The 22,215-nt window shown below is 46.5% G+C and overlaps 1 protein-coding gene across 12 annotated transcripts in view; it reads left to right on the top strand.

Annotated features, from left to right (window-relative positions):
- RIN2 (Ras and Rab interactor 2) overlaps positions 1-22,215 on the top strand; it is a 217,550-nt gene that overhangs the window by 118,574 nt on the left and 76,761 nt on the right. The window lies entirely within an intron of this gene.

Raw genomic sequence — 22,215 nt, 5'->3', positions numbered from 1 at the left:
TGGGATAAAATTACCTTGTTAACTTAATGAGATAAGATTCTAAATGGGTGTTTTATATATTCTGTGTGTGTGTGTGTTTTAAATTAAGACTTGGGGGGCCAGCCTGGTGACGCAGCAGTTAAGTGCGCATGTTCTGCTTCGGCGGCCCGGGGTTCGCCGGCCCGGGGTTCACCGGTTTGGATCCCAGGTGCGGACATGGCACCGCTCGGCACGCCATGCTGTGGTAGGCATCCCACATATAAAGTGGAGGAAGATGGGCCCGCATGTTAGCTCAGGGCCAGTCTTCCTCAGCAAAAAGAGGAGGATTGGCAGCAGTTAGCTAAGGGCTAATCTTCCTCAAAAAAAAAAAAGACTTGGTGGTTATTTCTGATTGACACTTGAGAAATAATTTCCTTTTGGCTTTTGCTTTGTGTCCCTTCACTCACCCTCAAAATAGTACATACTCGTGGAAAATTTGGAAAATAAAAGAATCTTGTAAAAAAAGTAGAAAAATGCAGAAAAATTCAAATGTACATTTGAAATCTGTCATAGGCAGGTGTTCAAACACCAGATCTTTTCCTCAAAGGAGGAATGATATAGAGACCTCCTAACTTTATTACTGAGGGAAACTGACAATGTTTAATAATTATCCCACCGTGATGGGTTGTAAGTATGTATTAACTAGCATTTATATGCTTCCTGTTTCTAAGAGACTAAACCTGAGTTACTGTGTCAATTCTGGACTTCAAAAAATCTACCAGGAGAGCCTTGTTGATAAAGCAAAGCTAAGTTCATTACACTGACTGCAGGAGGGGGGACGTCACCAGGACACCGTCCCATTGGTGTCTAAGCAAGGGGAGGTCGGCAGGCATGTTTATAGGGTTTGGAGGTCTAGGCCCAAGTCCTTTCAGCTGCGCTTTTCAAGGCAGAGCCTTGATTGGGCTTCAGCAAAGTTTGTGACATAAGAGTTCAGCAAGGCGAGGGTCTTGACGAGAGCGTGTGGCTGGTAAAGCACGGTGTGAGAAGCAAGCTGGTTATCAGGTGAGCAAACTGTTTGCCAGGACAAATTTGTGGGAATTTCCTACAGCAAAAAGCAAAGTTACTTATTGGTTTACAGCCTTAACTTCCTGGGTAAGAATATCTTGGAAGAAGTAGTTATGTTGACACAGATGGTCTCCATTCCCAGTCCTAATAGTTAGCTCTGTGCACATAGCAGTCTCAATCCTCAATCGGTTTACTCAACTTGAGTCACCCTGAAGAAGATGCACCCACATGAGGCAGACCAGGGGCTCCTCAAGTCTCCTGTAGACCAGACGCCAAACCCGCCAGGCTCCTGACCCGCTCAGCACAGTCTTAGGCTGAGATAGTTACTTTGTCCCCTGCCTTAAGGGATGAACCAACCCGCTCCTTAACCCAAGGCCCTGCCTCCCTCAGCCTACGTGTTGGCTGGTCTCTAATTACCACTGTATGTCAGGAAGAGGATCGGGGTTCAATCTCACGCAGTAGTTAGATTTTAAAGTCAAGGCAAAAGGAGAAAATTGAGTATCATCAAAATTGCCTTTGAAAATTCCTTAGGAACACACCTTGTTGGACCCACTACAACCTATTGTTAGGTCTGTTGTAGACAGTTTTTCCTGCGGTCCTGGGAAACATCTTTTTTTTTAAACTCCCAGTTGAACAGCAGGTAAAGTAGTTTGCCTGTATTTCTGGGCTACATCCTATGAAAGAATCTGTCAGGCAGGAGGCAAGGGGCCTGTCTGCACCTGCTGAGGGCAAGGCCTCTTCCCTCATTTCTCCTGAGTCAAAAGCCCTTGAGGAAAACGTTGGCAAAGTGGCCTGCACTATTTAACTTGGCATTGTCTGTATTTGTTTTGTTTTTGTTTTCAGAGCTTAAATTGTTTAATTTATTTAAGTTGGATCCTCCACGTTAATGATAGACTTACCCCACGCATCTTTCCTTTCTTTCCTCTTCTTTATAGACAGTGCTATTCTTTACTATGGCTATTCCATAATTAGTTGTTATGGAATAATATTATTATCAGTTATTATAACAAATAAATAAATAATTATTCCATACTTGAGGCATGCAGTTATGTGCAAGGATGAAGTCAACTGCCCTCTGGACATTTAATACTGACGCTTCGGAGGTCTGCTTTAAGAATGCTGGGGTAGCCTTCAGTTGCTGAGATGGTTTGGCACTCAGCACATCACTGGCCCTTCTTTTATTTTGGCGAGGAATATCGGCCCTGAGCTGACATCTCTGCCGTTCTTCCTCTACTTTATGTGGGACGCCACCACAGTGTGGCTTGGCTAGTGGTGCTAGGTCTGTGCCCGGGATCCAAATCCACAAACCCCAGGCTGCTGAAGCGGGGCGTGTAAACTTAACCACTAGGCCACCTGGCCAGACTGGCCCCTCTTTTAACTCCTCATGCTTTATTTATCCACATTTATTGAGCACCTGTGATCAGCCAGGCTCTGTACTAGGCTCCTGGGAGAGAAGCACTAGAAGCCATCCCTGACTGTATGGAGCTTTCAGTCTGATGGCAAAGAAAGCTGTGAATCAAATAATCACAGTACTAAATGCATAATACTAAATCATAAGAGGAAACAATGCTTTGTGTGAGAAGTAGAGGGGCACTGAGAAAATATAATGTAACGCGGGCTTCCAGAGGAATCTTTCCTGAGAAGGTGGCCTTTGATGTGAGAGCTGAGGTTGACTCCGTATAATCTAGGAAGGTGGGTGGGGCTAAAATTCAGAGTGACTCTTACGCTACTGTGGTGCCGTTCCCCACAGGCACCAGCGATGCCCTACGACAGGAGAGGACAATCTCATAGAACGCGAGGACTCATGGCTGTGCCCTTGGCTCACAGCTGAATTCTTCACGCTCATTATCCCTGTCTTGGTCATTAGGGCTCACGTGATTTTGTGTAAAGTGTAGATAATTGAAAGGCAATCACTGGATGTCTTTTTCATCCTTATCTCCCCCTATCCAGTTTGTGTTTTTAAACCAGAGTTGCTAACCACTAGTCGCAAGCCTTGACTTGTGGTTTCTAGTCTGTCCTGGCTCGTGGAAATGACTCAGAAAAGTCGCGGGACACGAGGGTCGTGGATAACACACACATTGTCTGAGCATTTGGGGGTGGCTGAGAATGCTCCGTGGTTGTTGTTCTTGTGGAGCCACATCCTGGAAGCTCTGGCCACAGAAATCTGTGCTGGACAAACACATTTTCCACAGTCCTTCCCAGCACCATTCTTAATTTCCCTCAACCACCTGTGAGAAATAAGACCTTCCTGCTCTAGGAGGTCTCTGTGCAAACACACAGCGGGAGGCAGGTGATGCCCGGGACAAGGCAGTCCAAGTTATCTGCACCTGAGTAATAAAATGGGACACCTATTGCTGTAAGATTTCAAGGGTGGGTTGTGTGAAAGAGATTGTGTAAGAAAAACATCATCTAGGCTGGGAAAAGTTCCAGGTGGTCCTGCATTAGGGCAGAGATGCTCCAAGTCATCTTTGACCCCTCCTTTTCCTGAATTCCGCAGCTTCCCCCAAGCCACCCCTACCCTACGCTGTCTAAGTGCCCAGTGCTGGCAAATTTCCCTCAAGTCTCCAAAGTCCACACTCTTCTTCCTTTTCCTACATCTGCCTCCTTACTTAGATTCTCATTCTTTCATTTGTGGGTGCTGTGGATGATGCTTGTAGTCCACCTGCACCACCACCGAGTGTGTGTGTGTTTTCTCCCAGACCATTCCATCCCTCCACGTGGCCTGCTTGCAGACTCTGGCTCCATGAGGGGCCCAGGACCAGGTCTGTACTCTTTGCCTTGACATTTAAGGACTTTCAGGCTGTGCTCCACCTCCTCCCCAACCCTTCCTCCACTGCTCCTGCCACTGCGCCATCATGGGTTTGCTCCTGTGGCCCAAACCTGCTACTGCCCGGCCTCCAGGCTTTCCCCACTCTGCCTCCTCTCCCTCACCTTCCACCTCTCCCCATCAGGTTCCAGCTACCCTTCCAGGCTCGTGGAGACTCACTTTATCCACTGACAGTGGAGCTCCCACGGGCTGAGCTGGTATCTGCCTTTTCTTTTGTCTGAAGGTAAAATTGTGGTAGAACGCCTAGCTGTGGCCCCACTGTAGTGCCAGGAAGTAAACTTCAATTCATAACTCAAGCTCTGCAATGAGGAATCTGTTCTGTCCCTTTGTTGCCATGTCCCTGATCCCGAGGGGGATCCTCTTACAGCAGAGAACAGTGCCAGAAGAGGACCGATGTGAACTGCCCACTCAACAATTCTGCTTTCTCCCAGGGATGGCCAGGTGAGCCTGCCCTCACTAGCCTACAAGGTGGTAGAGTTGCCTCTTTCTGAGTGGCAGCTTCCCAGCCTCCCTTTGCCTCTGGGACACGGGAGCATTTGGTCTTAACTGACCAGGAAGAAAATATGTTTTGACTACAGAGATCGTCCTCTTCTGTGCCTCCAAATGGCTCATTCTGTGGGGAGATGCCCCGAGTGTGGGCTCACAACCCGACGGGGATCGTTTGAGGGCCTGGCTGTGCAGCAGGGGCTCAGTGTGGTCCTTTTGCATGGTTTGTGTAACAGCTGCATCATATTTGTCTTTCAGAAACAGAAAGCCCATGACTATAGTTCAAAGAGGCCATGGAAGAGCTCTCTGGTACCACAAAGAGTAGAGGTGCGACTAGCTTTGGAGAAACCTAATTGCTAAAATCTGACTCTACAAAATAGATAAACCCGGGGTGATGTTTCTTTATACTCCACCATCCGTCTCCGGCGCAGCTGCACATCTTGGGCCTCAGTGATTCCTGGCATATGAATTTTCAGACTACTCTTTGTGTGGAGAGTCATTTCTCCCCGTGTATAGCCCAGACAACAATTCACTTTTGTGTAACCGTGGACAGAGATGGCAGAGGCTTGAAAAATAATGGGTGGAACCAAAATCACATTTTAGTCAATAATTTCATTGAACAAATCCTTGCATGGATCTGTGGGTGCTTAAAAGCCATAGATATGAGCATTGTGCCCTTGACCTCCCAGCATGTCCCCAGGACAGTGAGTAGATGTCACATCCCATGCCAAGCATCCAGGGGGGCACCATGCACCAGTCTATGATGAGGAAAGGACTCAGCAACCTGCAGTGGAAACAATAGCAATTAGAGATGTGGTCAGAGTGATCGACATACTGATAATTTTTCATAATAATATTGCAAAGCATACCTGACATCAGTCCTTGGTATGTCTTTTATTTTCCATAAATAAATTCATCTTAGACACTTATATCTGGAAAGGTCATAGCAATGCTGTCCCATAGAAGTACCGATAAGCCACAGGTGTCATTTTAAATGTTCTAGTAGCCACATTAAAACAAATCAAACAAGTGAAATTGATTTTAATAATATATTTTATTTAACTTAGTGTATTTAAAATATTATCATGTCAGCATGTAATCAATATAAAAGTATTAATCAGATATTTTGCGTTCTTTTTTTTTGTGCCACACCTTGAAATCCAGTGTGTATTTTACACTGAGCATGTCTCAGTTCAGACCAGACACGTTATCAAGTGCTCAGTAGCCACATGTGGCTGGTGGCTGGAGTAGTGGACAGCAAAGGCTTACATTTTAGCTAGTCTAAACCTCCTCCTTTTATAAATGGGGAAGCTGAGGCCCAGGGAGGTAGAGGTGCCAGGGTGGCTAGTCTACAGCAGGGATGGGAATCGGACCTGACTGTCTCCTGTGGCCCCCCCACCCTATGTAGCCTTCCAGAGGGTTCTGCTCTGATCCTGTTCCCCCTTTTCCAGCAAGATGTCCCAGGAAACTCCATCTGGAGAGGTCACGGGGACAGTGGCCTCTCTCTGGAGGAGCAGTTGGCTTTTTTAGAATACACATGCATATCTCTCACCATCTGCTCCAAATGCCTCCAGGACACAGATCAGCCCCCTAGGGCATGGCTTTCTAGGAATGCCGTGAATTTATTGGACAGCAGTTCCTGTCTGTTTCCAAAAAGCAATGGATTTCATGGTTTTATAGGGTATTTTTCCAGCACATTTTGGCCATCCATTTCTGATGTTAAATGTTGCCCGTCAGGCCTCAACACATTCTCACTTGCTCAAGGAACTTTGTTTTTTAAAAATCAAGACTGAAATACATTCACCTGTTTCCCCTCACCCACATATTTCTCCAGGCTTACTTGTAACTGAATTTTCCTCATTGCTAAGATGCCAAGAAGGAAGATGTAGATTTGAAAGACTATTGTGTCAATTTATAATTTTCAAAAATTTAAAACATGACTCATACAGTATACAATGAACATTGGTCAAAGTTTTATTCAGCTCATGCATGGAACCAGGAAACCAGTGTAATACTGGTTCAAAGAACACTGACAAATGCTGTGTTTGTAATTGACTTAAAAAGTCATTATATAATAAGGTTGCTGAGTTAAAGTCAAAACTGGTCAAAGTCCTACAAGGCAATAAAACTGTAGCTTTTGGGGTAATCCTTTTTTTTTTTGTTCTGAACAGAAATCTCCAGGCTGACATGTGACCTCTCAGTGCCTGAGCCCTTCATTAACAGCACAAAGCAAAGTCAAACACAAGTACATTCCTCTAGATAATGAAATAACCTTTAAGTAATAACCTTGTTAAGCAATGCCCAAGCGTGATGGTGAAAGGATATACTCAAAAACAAATGGCTCTTCCACCTGGAAACTTTAAAACTTTCCAATAAACAACTCTTGAGTGAGAGGGGAAATACAAACTGGAATTATAGAATTTCTAAAAAACAAACATAATCAAAATGCTACCTGTCAGAATCAATAACATACATTTAAAGCAGCAGAGGAAAATTCATAGCACTGAACACGTTATCAGAAAGACGTGCGCCATCCACCTTTTTGCCTTATTTCCAAGTTTTAAATAGTGTTTCTTAACAATTAACACTGAGATGATTTGTTCCCCACCTCTTCTACAACTCTCTCCTTTCCTTGTCCCCAAATTTCTTCAACCAGGGATTGTGCCTTAAAAGAGTGACTGTCTTCCAAGAGATTCTAGAACCATGGGAAAACTTGTTCTAAGTTGGTTGATTTAAATATCACTGGAGGGGAACTTCCTGTTCACTGAGGAATCACGGATGTATTAGTAGCATTACTTTCTGGGCTCTTTTTCATAATGTAAAATCCTGACAGCGATGTGTTTTGTATATTGCTCTGGTACCTAAAGTCAGATGTGTGAGTGGCCGTCGCCAGCAGGGTCACTGGACCAAGACGAAATGGATGCGGCCTGATTTCCAGGATAACATGCTTTCAGCTGTCTTTACGTTGATACACAGAAAACCGCCTTCACAACAAAATCCGAAGTTGTATTATCTATTGCTGCAAAACTACCCCAAACCTTAGTGACTTAAAACAACAAACATTTATGCCTCACACTTTCTGTGGGTCAGAAATCTGAGTGTGGTTTAGCCGAGTGCTTCCAGCTCAGGGTCCCTGTGAGATTGCCATCCAGTTGTCAGCCGGGTTGCAGTCTCTTCAGAAGGCTTGATCGGTGGAGAATCCACATCAGAACTCACTTGGCAGGTCTCACTCCCTCACCGCCTTGGCCTCTCCACAGGGCTGGCCTCACAACCTGGCGGCTGGCTTCCCCCAGGGCAAGTGACAAAGGAGAGAACAATAGATGAAAGCCCCAGTCTGTTTATAGCCTAATCTTGAGGGGGATGCCCCCGTCACTTGTGCCGTATTCTGTTCATTAGGAGCCGGTCAAGTGGCCCACCCCTCACTCAAGGACACACTACTCAAGGGTGTGAACACCAGGATGCAGGGTTCACTGAGGCCATCTTAGAGACCCAAACATAGGCAAACAGTTTCATCACAAATTCAGAAACCTACAGGGCCAGACAGAGTGATGGGAATGAAATGAATGAGGGCCTGGCGTCAGACAGGTAGTTTTGGTGGAGACTATGGCCAACTGGAGGGACAGGCCCCTTCCAGGAAGTGGAAGCTGCTAATTCAGTTCCAACCAGCTGTTGTCACACAAGAATGAATGTGGGTCTTCCGATATTTTTCAAGAGAGGCCAGAAATCCAGATTTTTCTGTAAACTAATCCCAATTTAAAAAGCATTGTGAGGGTGAAAGAAAATGCTCCAGAGGGCTGGCTCTGGCCTGTGGGCTGTCAGTTGGACTCCTAACTGGGCGAGGAGATCAGCTGTGTGGAAGTTCAGCCTCCTAACACTGCCAACCCCCCAGGAGGCTCTGGGGGTGTGCAAGGGAGGCGGACGCCCCACCTTCTGTTTCTCTGGGGGCCTCATGTTCAGCAGCGACAGAGCCTGAGAGTTCCAGCTGAGCCCAGGGAGATAAAGGATCATCCGTGGATGGACTGAGGGAAGATAGGGAAAGGCACAGCAAGCTTCTCTTGGCCTTAAGATGGTGCCGTGGGTCAGCCTAGGTCACCAGAGTACATAGGGACTCTAAGTTATAGATTTCTCCTCCATTTTTAGGAATAGCTTCTCACCTTTAGCTAGTGAGGTACCTAGAGCCCACTGTCCCAGATGGGAAGATGTCAAGGGAGGAACTACTGTGAGATACAGTCTTCTTTCTCCTTTCTCTTACCTTCTCGAAAGGAGAATGGCCTGCCCTAAAATATCTCTCCCACCTGCCTGTACTTCTAGCCAGAGATTCATTTTGAATTAGTACGTAGCACTTACTGGCAGTGTGTCAAATGGTACCATTAGTCATTCACAATTTAGTATAAAGGGCTTTCTAAACCAGTAGCTGAGATGAGACTAGAGAGGAAATTTGAGTTCATGTGTGCTGAGTAGGAGGGGATGAAAAGAGGTAAATTGGGGTCTCTGAGAGGAAGGACAGGGCACAGGGGCCCACTGTGGGTGGGTCATGCCGCAGGGGCATCAGTCCCCCAGGGTGGAGAGGATGTCAGGAAGTAAGAGGTGCAGACACAGGTAAGCACATCTTTGGGACGTTCTCGAAACACCATTCCCTGAACCTGGAGGCTCTGTGGTTCTACACGGGCCCTTTATTTAGGCTGCATCTTCCTTCACCACTAAAAGAAAACTGTTTCTCTACTCATAACACTTCTGACACCAAATGTATGGGCTTTTCCCACATCAGCCAGTTCTCCAGTTCTCTGTGGTATATTGTGTGTGTGTGTGTTTTTTTTTTAAGATTGACACCTGAGCTAACAACTGTTGCCAATCTTTTTTTTTAATCTCCTTCTTCTCCCCAAAGCCCCCCAGTACATACTTGTATATTCTAGTTGTGAGTGTCTCTGGTTGTGCTACTCTGTGGTGTTCACCAAGGAAAAATCACTACAGTTTAAATAGCAGAGATTTATTTGTGCAATTAGAATTGCAATTCAGGAGACACAGATTCAGGTGGAAACCCAAAACATGTCCCAGTTACAGGAGAGGGGTTCAGGGTTTTTATGGGGGAAATGAGAGGGTGAGGTGAGTGGTATTAAGAAGAGTTCGTCGGTGTTAGATGAGGTAAGGCTAGGTTTGTACTTGATAGATTGGCTTGAGGTTTGATCATCAGGCAAAAAGCTAGACTTGTGCTTCATTGATTGGTTCACGATTCGATCATCAGCCAGGTACAGTTTTATCAGTCCTTACAAACAGGATATTCTTATCCTTACTGACTTCTTGGAACGTTGGCGGTTTGGTCCAGTTTGGAAGATAAAGAAAACAAGATGTGCAAGTCAACTCCTCTGAAATGGCTGCTCCAGCTCTATTTTAATATGGCTCCACTCATGCCATCTTTCACAGTGGACACCAGCTGGGTGTCCTACAATTAAATTCCATTCTGACAGAGTTAGTGCAGACCCCACAGGTTAAGGCCTTAGTCCCACAAGACTGGCCCCCACTGAGGCGCCAACGGCAAGTAGTGGCTCCCCAGGGTACCCACACTTCTGTCTGACTTGGCTACAAATCAGAGGTTCCCACAACCCCTCCTCAGGTTCAGTAATTTGCTATCAAGGCCCACAGAACTAAGGGAAATACTTTATTTACTGGTACGGTGTATTATAAAAGATAAAGGGTACAGATGAACAGCCAGATGAAGAGGTTCATAGGCCAGTGTCGGAAAGTGTCCTGAGCACAGGAGCTTCTGCACCCGTGGAGTTTGGGGTGCAGCACCCTTTCAGCCTCACCAGCCACAAGGTCATTCATGTTTGAGCTTCACAATCAAACCCCTTCCTTTATGTTTTTTGTGGAGGTTCCGTAATGTAGGCATGACTGATTAAATCATTGGCCGTTGAAATTAACTGGGGATTAACCCAATCCCCAGCCTCCCTCCCCTCCCTGGTGGTGGGGCCGAGGGGTGGGGCTGAAAATTCCAACCCTCTAATCACATGGTTGGTTCCAATGGCAACCAGCCCCCATCCGGAAGCCATCTGGGGGCTTCCCCAGATTAACATAAACTCAGGTATGGTTGAAAGGGGCTTGCCATGGATAACAAAAGACACTTCTATCACCTCTATCACTCAGGAAATTCCGAGGGTTTTAGGAGCTCTGTGTCAGGAACCAGGGTCAAAGACCATATATAATAAATATATAATAAAGACCATAATAATTTTTATTATGTCATAACCGTGCAGGCAGGACAGGTGTGGTTAAGAGTCCTGCCTATCTCTCGAGTGAGCCAAACCCTAAAACTGGTCTTACCCCGGTTCCATTACCTTCTACCTGTGCAACTTTGAGCAAGTTCTCTCAACTCTTTGGGCCTCAGCCTCCTTATCTGGAAGCTGAGGATGAATGTACCTCCTTCCCTCATAGGGCTGCTGTTGTAAGAATTCATGATATCACTCCTAAAAAGCACTTAGTGCTGGCACTCGATCGTGGGCCGGAGGTTGCAGAGTCCTTGAGCGCTGGCCCTACACAGAGCACATGCACACGGGCTGAGTTCCCTCTGTGAACTTGCACTGATTTGGCTGGGCCCCGGGTTTTTCTGCAGGGACTGGACTCATCTTCATCCAGGTGGTGTAAAGCCAGGGTCTGAGGAAGCCGTTGCCCCCAGTGCTGGGACCTGTTGTACCTGGTGTTGCCGGAGACCTGGGCTGCATATACCAGCTCCTCACATTTCCGTTTCCTCATCCGTTAAGCAAGGGAGTTCCAGTGGAGGATTTCCTTCCCCACACATCTCATGGGATAAGAATCCCTGTGCGTACGTGATAAGATGGAAATTCTCAGACCTGTCTCATACCCACTGAATCAGAACCTCCAAGGGAGGGAATGGAAGCCTTTGGCCTGAACAAGGGCCCAGGTGATTGCTACTGTCAACAAATAAGAGGCATAAACTGCTAGAGAAGCAAAAGTTCATTTGAGGTCTCAAGAATTACAATTTGGGAGACCCAGATTCGAGCCGAAACTCAAATGTGCTCCAATCACAGGAGAGGGGCTCAGGGTTTTTATGGATAAAGGGGAGGAAGATGAGGTAAGTTGTGTTGAGGAAGAGTTCACTGGTGCTAGATGAGGTAAGGCTAGGTTTGTGCTTCATTGATTCTGTCGACACAAATAGTCCATAATCGATCTATAAATCAAAATTGCGGTGAGTTTATTATATGAGCCAGTTTTGAGGACTGTAGCCCGGGAACAACCTTCACCAGAGAAGGAAGCACTTGGAAGAAGAGGTTGTACAGTGCGGTCATCAACTGTCTTGGAACAAGGAACATACTTCAGACATGACAGGAATATCCCTTTTACTACAGTCATGAGATGCTTGATAGCACAGCAGGTCAGTGGTCACGAGGAGAGCACAGTAGATCACTAGTTAATCCTTAGTTTCTGGGAAGAAATGCTTATCCTTAAAGAAATGCTGACATGGGAGGAGACATGCATCCCTATCTTTAAGGGCATCATTCTTGGCTTAGTGACATTGTAAATGTTGAAAGCATATGTACAGTGCATGCTCAACAAGCCATGTCAGGCCTTTCTGGAAGGACAAGCTCAGGCCGAATTAGTTTTAAACCAAATGGCATCCTTATATACCCCAGTATCTTTTTGCTTTTAATTTATGCATCAGTTGGCTTGAGATTCAGCCATCAGCTAAAAGGCTAGACTTGTGCTTCATTGACTGGTTAACGATTTGGTCATCAGCCAAGTCCAGTTTCTTCAGTCCCTACAAACAGGATATTCTTGTCCCTACTGACTTCTCGGAATGTCGGTGGTTTGGTCTATTTTGGAAAATAAAGAAAACAAGATGTGCGAGGCAATTCCTGTGAAGTGGCTGCTCCAGCTCTCTTTTAATATGGCTCCACTCACATCATCTTTCACACTATCCTCAGAGGGCCTGGGAAACACTGATTAACCAGGTAGGTCCCTTCAAGGTGAAATGCTGAGTCTGCGTCTCTGCATTTGTGTGCATGTTAGGAAGTAACGAATACTTGAAATGTAGTCCCTGTTCAGCTCGGGCAGCCTTGGCATCGCCCAGAGCTTGATAGCAAGGCAGCCTCCACCAGAGGTTCTCGAAGTGTAGTGCCAGCTACCAGCATCAGCTTCACTGGGGAACTTGTTGGAAATGCAGATTCTTGGATTCCGCCCCAGACCTAGTGAATCAGGCATGCTGGGGGGTGGGGCCCAGGGGTCTGTATTTTAACAAGCCCACCAGGGGATTCAAGTTTGAGAACTGCTGCTCTATAGCCTATGTGTGAATGAGTAAACAGGATGATACAAAAAGCATAAAAATGGCTGTATTCTAGACCTGGCTTCATGTTCCCCTCTGGAAAATAGAGTAATGTCACCTTCCCAGCTGGGTTGTGCCATCAAGTAGTTTATGTCCGGGTGGGGGAAAATCCCCTTTCTTCCCTTCTTGTGTTCTTATGGCTGGACTAATAATAAACTTGACATAAGACAAGATTAACAGGAGAAAAACCCAGTTTAATACATACATTTTGGAGATCATAGAGCAATGATGCTTGGAGAGTGCACAAAGCAGGCAGTATATATATCTTTTACACAAAGAAACAATAAATTTGTGAACAATTGACAAGACAAACTTAAGTTTGGGGTACATAGTTAGTGAGAAACTTAAACAGAGTTTCAGTTTGGGATAGGAAATCAACAAGGTTTGTTTCTGCAGGCTGCTCTCTCCAGGCATGCCCTCGCTCTGGTGATGGGGACGCAGGACAGCCCCTTCCACAGGGGAGTGATCTCCTGCTGTCAGGCGAACAGAGACAGGAGGGTCAGAAAGACCTTTTACTTCTCAAGTAGCTTTAATTCAAAATAATCAATATGCCATTGTGGGATATTTGGGGGTGGTCTGCCCTGGGCCCCCACATTTAGACATATAGTACTTTGATGATTTCACTCACTCACTCTCTGTAAGCTTTGGTGCTGTTGCCACCGTCTGAAAAGATGTTCTACTTGTTTTGTCTGCTTTCCCGCGACACCCCCACATTATATTTGCTCTCTCAAAAGCTGCTGCACACAGACACCCTACTAGGCAGAGTGACTTAGCTACCCAGAACCCAGTAACAGAAAGAAGCAAAATTGACGCACAAAGCCTCCGTCACCTGCCATCGCCACTTACCCACATTCACTGTGCTCGAACATTCGCTCTGCTAAGATTCCGGGATGCAGGCTCCTCCTGTCTCCAGCGAGAGCCTGAGGGAAGTGAACTTTTAAACTCTACTGTTGGTGTCCACCTCTGTTAGCCAAAGGAACAGAAAAACCAGCTGAATATCCTTTGCTAAATGCCTGGCATTTAGGTGAAACATACCGTTTTGGTGCCACGCCACATGCACGGCCCAGCCTCGCTCCTTATTCAACTACTTTTTAAAATTTATGTTTAATTTCACAAACACTATTTCAGGGATCGTTCTGAGCACTTGAAACCCATTAGCTTATTTAATCCTCACACTGTCATTATGCCCATTTTACAGATGAGGAAACGGACATGGAGAGTTTACAAAACTTGCCTAGTGTCACACAGTTTGTGAATTCTGTGGTGGTTCCTTGGTGACTGCACTTCACCTTGGAAGGAATTTCTTAGAGATGGGACCTAGCACTCTTGGGGCCTTAAAATGCTGACTCTGTGCCTTGGCTGCTCTGAAATGAGCTCTAAGCCCCCTCCTTACACCGTGCTCCATGTCTGGGTCTGTGTTGGACGCTTGTTAATGGAGATGCCTGATTTCCCCACTCCTCCCTCCCAGCCTGTCCTCTACTGGCCGCCCCCAGCTGTCTCTTTCAGATGGTCACCTCCCAGAGTTTCCTGCCTCAAAAAGTGGGGCTCGCCCTTCTCAAAGACCCCCAGGAATGCATACTTCATCAGAATTAGGTTTGCTAACTTGCAGCCAGGGAGAACACACACCAGAAGAAGCGTGGGGTAACTGGGAGGGGCTTATGACAGGATTGGGGCTTGTGCTGGCTAATTCTAAGGAAGGAAGCGTTGCAGATTTAGCAAATTAAAACACCAGACACCCAGCTGAACTGGAATTTCAGATATGACATAAGCATATCCTATGTGATATTTGGGACATACTTCAACTAAAAAAGTATTCATTGTTTATCTAAAATTTGAATTTAACTGGGCATCCTGTATTTTATCTGGCAACCCTGAAGGAGGATTTGAGTGTTATCAGGACGTGAGGGCAGTTCAGTGATTGGGTAGCTTAATAATTTTTATCTAGAAGGCAGGAGGAGTAGAGGGGTCCAGAGGCGTCACTGGTTAAGAAGCAGCCGATGCTCAGTGTGTGTCGGGAGAGGGGGCTGTTTAGTCGTTTTTGTGGTTTGCGTCCTGTGTTCTGTCTTTTTTCAGACCTGGTCCTTGGTAGCCTCATGGAATTGGCGTGTTTACGTTTTGTCTGCATTATTTATGTTGGAGTGGGAGCATGCCAGAAGCCTTGCTCACTTTCTCATTGACTTCCAGGTTCTGGGCTTGTTTCAGAGTCTCCCGAGATGCTGATGTCTCTAAGACGCAGGTTACTCGGGGTTCTGGTCCAGGATAGGCAGTTAGTTCCATCTAGACCTCTGGTTCTCTACTTTTGGTTGTTACAACGTGGGTGGAGGTACGACTGGCTGGCTTCCTACGATGCATAGGCAGTTCCCCCACAACAAAGAATTATCTGGCCCCAAATTTCCATTGTGCTGAAATTGAGAGATCCTGGTCTGCAGTGTGAATTAGGAAATAACCCATTTCTGAGGTCTCTCTAACTATCTCTGGGGCAGGTTTTCAGAAGTAAAGGAAATGAAAGCAAGAAAACTGTGTGCATGTCTTTAACACCTACTGTTCTGAATTTGTATTCCCTGGTACTAGCTCATACCTGGCCCTTAATAGTAGGTGTTCAATAAATATGCTGAATGAATGAAAAATGTGTAATACATCTTTGTGTGTATTGTATAGGTATTGTTCATTTTTTCAGCTTGTATTGACTCAGCGTCTGTAAGCCTGGCCAGTCCTGGGCCCTGAGTGTGGGGTGATGGCGGAAGCAGATTACAATTAGAGAAACCCCAGCTTGAAGGATGGCAGAGAGGCACAGGGCTGCCATGGACAATTGGGGAAGCTTCCTGAGGAGGTGGCATTTCAGCTGAACTCTGCAGGAGAGAAAGAGACAAGGAGAAGAGCATTCCCAGGCAAGGGAGAGGCTCTTGCAAAAGCCAGAGCAGTGCCTGAAACTCAGAAAGAAGAACAGGTGGGGAGTGCCGAGGATGATAGAGCTGGGGGATGGGCAGGAAGTGAGGGAAGGCGGGGTTTGGCACCTGCCTGGGTGTGGAGTCGGGCTTCCATTCTTAGTGCCATTGGAAGCTGTGAAGGGTTTTGAGGAGGGAGTGACATGATCCAGCATAAGTGCAACCCTCAGAAAACTCACTTGGCGTTAGCACCCTGTCACCGCGAATCCGTCAACCAAGAAAACCAAAGTGCGTTTCACATCTTCCCTGGAGTCCCTCAGAGGACACACAGCTGGCCTCCGTGCGGGCAGAACTTGCAGTCAGCCTGCTGGTGTCTCCCTGCACTTTGCCGTGTGCCCAGCAGCTCTGTCCAAAAACGTCCCCTCTCCACTCTCTCAAAACTCCTCCCTGCAGCTCCAGATCATCTGCAGTTCACTCCGCCTCGCTCCCACCTTCTCGTCTTTATTGTGCACATTGTCTTGCCTGTCTGGACTCCTGAGCTTTCTTCTCTGCTCCACAGTCAGAATCTGCACAGCTGACGCTGTGCAGAGCTGACGCCCCACTTGGGAGGCAGAGAGGGAGGAAGGCTGCAAACTCTGGTTGTGTATTTGTTGTTCAGTTCTGCCTCGTACTTTCTGAAGTTGCTCTCGTACCTGCAACATGTGGAGTGGACTCGGGGCAGCAGCCGAGGGAAGGAGGCAGTCGCCTAGGACAAAGTCAGCAACTGCCATCAGCACCCCTAGTCCGGGGCGCCTGCTTTTGTAATTGGGACACGGCCACGCCTGCTCATTTATGTATTGTCTACGGCTGCTTCTGCCCCGCGGCTGCAGAGCTGCGTTGCTACAGAGACTATTGCACGCAAAGCCTAAAATATTTACTCTCTGGCCCTCTGCAGAAAAAGTTTGCTGACTGCTGACTTGGGAGATAATTGCATTTTGTCACTGAATTCTCAAGGGCGATCTTGAGTATGGGTAGCAACGTCTCCAGTTTACAAATGAACAAACACGTGCCAGGGCCAGTAAGAAAGAGGTCTCTGAGGGCAGGGCCCATTCTCCTTCCTCAGCCACACTACCTGCCTCATACAGGTTGTCAGAAATAGCTAGAATGAATACACCAGAGGTCTCAACCTCAGATGCCTACGGGGCCAGGTGGATAATGTAAACCAGTAAAGCCAACTCAGGTGAAAGTTGATAAATGGCAACTGACATTTGGCTTCGGTATTGGGGAACAACAGGAAATGGTGGGGACTGTAGCAAAACTGAAGAGCAGATGTCCCATCTAAAGACACATCACCGCGACAGCCCAGTGTTTGTAATTTTCAAGAAGCCAGCCCTGCTGATTGACCTGGTGGTTAAGATTCGGCTCTCTCACCACCACAGCTCAGGTGTCTTTCTGGTTAGGGTACCACACCACTCATCTGTCGGTTGTCATACTGTGGTGGCTGCATGATACTGTGATGCCGAAAGCTACTGGTATTCCAAATACCAGCAGGGTCACCCATGGTGGACAGGTTTCAGTGGAGCTTCCAGACTGAGACAGACTAGCAAGAAGGACCTAGCCACCCACTTCCAGTAAATTCGCTGTGAAAACCCTATGAATGGCAGTGGCTCGTTGTCTGATATGGTGCCAGAAGGATGGCGCAAAAAGACCAGGCAGCCTTCTGCTCTGCTATATACTAGGAGTCAGAATCAACTCAATGGCACTAATAACAAAGAAACCTTTTAATTTCTAAATTTGAATTGGGTTTTTATGTAAATCTCCTAAGTTTTGCATGAAATATCCTTTATGTTTAAACATTGAAATTATTTTAGCCATAAAAAGCAGGACAAGCCCGTGTGAGGCAAGGTGGGCAAAACATAGCTACATGTGTCCAGAGGCCACCAGGGACCTCTGATATACAACATACATGTTGGACTGACTGTCAGACTTCCTTGGGCAGGGTGCATCCCTAACGAGGTGAGAGGCAGCTCCAGATACGGCAGCTGGGAGTTGTCCTGGGCCCTCACCAGGAAAACTTCCGTGCCAGCAGTTAGTCTTGGCTTCCGGTCAAGCTTTCTGCTGGACACCGAGATAAGCTCCACTTATCATCAGAGAGAAGGAAGCATCCAGGAGCCAAAGAGGCCACAGAGATGCCGGGAGGCTGAGCTCAGAGAGGAGGGTGGGTGAGTTCTGGGAGAGCTCCAGGGTCTGAGGTAAAGCTGGTAAGTTCATCCTGGGGACAGCTAACAGTGGCTTTCCAGGGATGCACACAGCAACCTTTCAAATGTAAAAGCCCAATATTCCTTTTACTGCATCAAAGAGAGGGGCACCCTGCCTGGGGAGACATTGGTGCAAGTCTGAGAACCCAGCTGCCATCCCTGTTGCAGCCATCACCAGCTACTTGACATGGAAAACTCCCAGAGCCTCAGTTTCCTCCTCTGCAAAATGGGATCATTAAAAGTCCCTGACCTGTCGTACCAGGACGATGTGAAGATTAGTGACACGATGGATGGTACTTGCTGCAGAGAAAGCCTCTCGTTAAGTGGTAGCTACTGCTGGCTGAAGCTGGCTAACACGGAGTATTTCTGTACCTTTCCTGTGATGTGTGACGTGGACTTCCTGAGACTTCCCCCAAGTCAGGACCGCTTCCGTCCGCTCTCCACCCATCACATCCATAGCGCTGTCGCTTCAAGACCTGACAAGACTTATCCAACAAGCAGTATGTTATGTTCTGTACGTGAGAACTTGAGACCGATTTTGGACATCCAAAGGAGGGGGAAAAATAACCCTCTGGTAACTAGAATAACCCAGCATGCAAGTGAATGAGTGTTGAGAACAATTCCTGTAACCCAAAGACATTACTTATGACTGAGGCTTCAAATTTAAAAGTTTAAAGCTTTTCAAGATCAAACCGGAGAGGCAGAAATTACTTCCGGGTGGAAGAAGTCAGTGCCCCGCGTTCCCTTCCATTCAGAGAGATTTGTGGTCATTTGTTGAAAACCTACTATTTGAAGGAGCTGGACTTAGGGCATGAGTGATGGGAAAAATACACACAGGGAGCACTATGCCTGCTCTCAAGTTTTGCTAGTAATTTCCTGAGGAACAGAAAACAAATAGGCCTGTCCCAGAGCAGCCCGCTTTATAATCTGCCCCTGGACCCCCCCTCACTTTCTCACCCCTGCCGCTCACCCACAGTCTTTTCCTGCCTACCCCCAAGACCACATTAAATGCCTTTAGAGTTTCCCAAATACTGAAAAATTTTGACTCATCACCATTTATACGTAATTAAAAATAAAAATTTTTATTTTCCTAAGTGACACAAAAGTTAACTATTTGATGAAATTAAAACTTGTCTCCTTTCTGGAAATGTTTGACAGCCAGGTACTGGGTGAGGCCATCAGGGATGAGCATTTTGGTGCGTGGTGTGCTCCTGTGTATTGGCAACCCAGCACTGCTCAGCAGCCCCCACCACTGGCGTGGGCTGATGTGGCTTAAGCTCTAATGTGCATGGATGCGCCAGGCACCTTCCTTACACCAGTTCCCTTCAGTCCCCCCACCAAGTTCTCATCGCCATTTTACAGATGAGGAAATGAGGCTCAGGGAGATTATAGTCTCCGCTGACAGGTCCCACAGCCAGCAGGAGCCTGAGGTGGGCTGCCTGGTGGCCACTGAGCATTGGCTCCCCCCGGGGCACTAATCAGGAGCCTTAGTGAAGGGACTCGGCTGAGTGTGGTCTGCATGCACAGGGGCTGCAGCATGGCCAGGCCTGGGAGCCCAGCAGCCTTGTGCCGCAGGAAGTGCGGCCCCCTCACCCGCGCTTCCTCTGGCTTGTGCTCCAGGGGCACATCGATGCAGATTTTGAGGACAAGGAACAGAGTGGCAGAACTTTTCCAAAGGAGAGATTTCCCACAATAAGAATGTACAAAGTGAGCTTTGGAGATGTGTTGGGAGAAATTAGGGAACTTGTTCCCTGGTTTTCATCCTTGAGTACATTGTTTGAACTTTTTCCCCCTCAGGGGAGAGGGATGGTGGTTTTTATGGATTTCATTGCAAATTTACAGAAGAGTTGCAAGAATAGCCAAAGAGATTCCTTGTGTTATATCCTTCCATGTATGTATGTACTATATGATTTCATATATATGTACTATATAATTTCAAATTTCCTTAAAACTTGCAAGAATAGTATAAGGGACTCCTAGATAATCATTACCCTGGTTCCAGATTCACCAGTTGTTTACATTTTGCACCATTTGCCCGATGGCTCTTTCTACACACACACACAAACAATTGTATATGTAAATAGCCCATAAATATATAAATGTCTCTCTATAGTTTCATATGTAATATCTTTTCTGAACCATTTGAGGATACAGTGGAGACATCACGCCCATTTAAATCCTTCAGTGTGTATATCCTAGGAACAGGGACATTCTCGTACATAATTAGAGTAAAAGATCAAAACCAAGACCTTCAACGTTGATACAACACTCTCTAGCCCACAGTTGTCTTCAACATTTGGTAATTGCCCCAGTTAAGTCCTTACACTTTCTTTTTCCCTCATCCTGGATTCAACCCAGGCTCAGTCATGCATTTAGTTGTCATGATTCTTTAGTCTCCAAATGGCACTGTTTTATTCATTTTATTTTATTCCGTGTTTAACTTTTTGCTGAAGTGTAACATACATACAGAATGTGCTCACATCAGTTTCCAGCTTGATGAGTTTCACAAAATCAGCATAGCTAGTCCTGGTTCTAAATGGTGCCTGTGTAAGCTGTCAAAAACATCAATCCCTTGGTTATCACAATAGGCGATTCTTAGGACATGAGCCCAGCGCATGGGGACCAGGCAACATGAGGTGACTGTGGTTTTGATCAAAGGAGCTGTGGGAAGCCCTTTTAATTCGGCTTTAACTTCCCTGCCCTGCAGATTCCTGTGGCCCCTTGCACCATTTCAGTCTCCCCTCAATGTGTTTTGATGATTAAATTAAGCTGAACGTTAAAAGCAGATTGTAAAACTCCAGCTTTAACTCCAGCAGTCTTGCTCAGCCACCCATCAACTGGACCCAGACAAAAGTCATGTGGCCCTAGACAAGTTTCTCATCTGAACCGAGATGCTGCCAGCCCAAAACAGAGCAGGAGCTGCCAGGCATTGCTCATAGACACAAAAGGAAGATGTGTGGGGTTCCACCCAGCTCTCTAGCTCTAGACCTGACCTCAGGTCTCCCACTCCAGGTCAGTGCTCATATTGTTAGGCCAGGTCTTCCCTCCTGGGGTGTCTCAGCGTTGTCACCTGATTCCAGGTGGCTTGTCAGCATTAGAAAGGTTCCTGGCATCCTTTGCTGGGGTGGTCATTCCTGATCATCTTGTGTGTGAACAGCAGGCCCTTCTTCTCCATCCTGAGTGTTCGATATCATCAGGAAACAGAGGACAAACAGAGGAGGCTGCATCTTGTTCTCGGCATCAAGAGGCCCCATCTGAGCGGGCCGGCCCAGGGCTGGCCCTCAGCCCCTACGGACAGGGTCAGCGAAAGCGCTGCTGAGAGCTTCCTCCTTTTCACGTTTCGGGCCCTTTTGGGCTTTGCTTCTGATGACCTTACCTTTTTAGGGGAGTCTGGGGCTGGGACATTGTAGATTATTTCCTCAAAAGATGGTCTCCCCAGCGTTTATCTCTAAAAAAACAAAACAAAACACAAAACTCTGATACCCTGTTTTCTGACTTTTACGGATTCTGGTTTTATTTTTTTAATTGTGGTAAAACAGAAATAACATGAAATTTACCAGTTTAAACACTGTGGCATTAAGTACCTTCACACTGTTGTACAGCCGCCACCACCATCCATTTCCAGAACTTTTTCATCATCCGAAACAAAGTCTGTAGTCATTAAACCATAACTTCCCGTTCTCCTCTTCCCCTCGCCCCTGGCAACCACCATTCTACTTTCTGTTTCTGTGAGTTTGACTAATTCCAGGTGCCTCATATAAATGGAATCATGCACTATTTGTCTTTTTGTGCCTGGATCATTCCATTTAGCATAATGTCCACAAGGTTCATCCATAGTGTAGCATCTCTCAGAATTTCCTTCCTCTTTAAGGCAGAATAATATTTTGCTCTGTGTAGATTTTAGGTTTTGTTTATCCAGTCATCTGTTGATGGACATTTGGGTTGCTTCCCCCTTTTAGCTATTGTGAGTAATGCTGCTATGAACGTGGGTTGGATTCTGTTTTTAAAGACTGTGTTCTTAGTTCTCTTGCCCTGAATCAGACTAGGAAAACTTCTCTGATTCGGGGCACATTGCCCACAAGGCACGTGTCATGTGTATTGGTGGGTGTGTGCTGGGACTGAAGTTAAACCTGAGTGTCCCCCCCCAACCCCCAATGTTTGCTGGCTGAGAAAGGCAAATGGCTTTAATAACTGCCATCTATTCAGTGATCAGAAGGGCTTTCCTGAGCTATTAAGTGAGTTAGATCAAGCAAATTAAAGTTGTCAGTGGTACTACCATCTGTGACCACTCACCAGACACATGTTTCTTATTATTTTTCTCTGTCTTGCTTTCCCAGTCACATTGTAAGCCTTTCTTGGCATAGGGCCGATGTCCATACCTCTTTTCACGTCCATTAATCCCAGTACCCTAAAAGTAGCTGG

The sequence above is a fragment of the Equus asinus genome, chromosome 15, assembly GCF_041296235.1.
Source record: "Equus asinus isolate D_3611 breed Donkey chromosome 15, EquAss-T2T_v2, whole genome shotgun sequence".
Classification (NCBI taxonomy): domain Eukaryota; kingdom Metazoa; phylum Chordata; class Mammalia; order Perissodactyla; family Equidae; genus Equus; species Equus asinus.
This window is presented reverse-complemented; position numbering and strand designations above follow the sequence as displayed.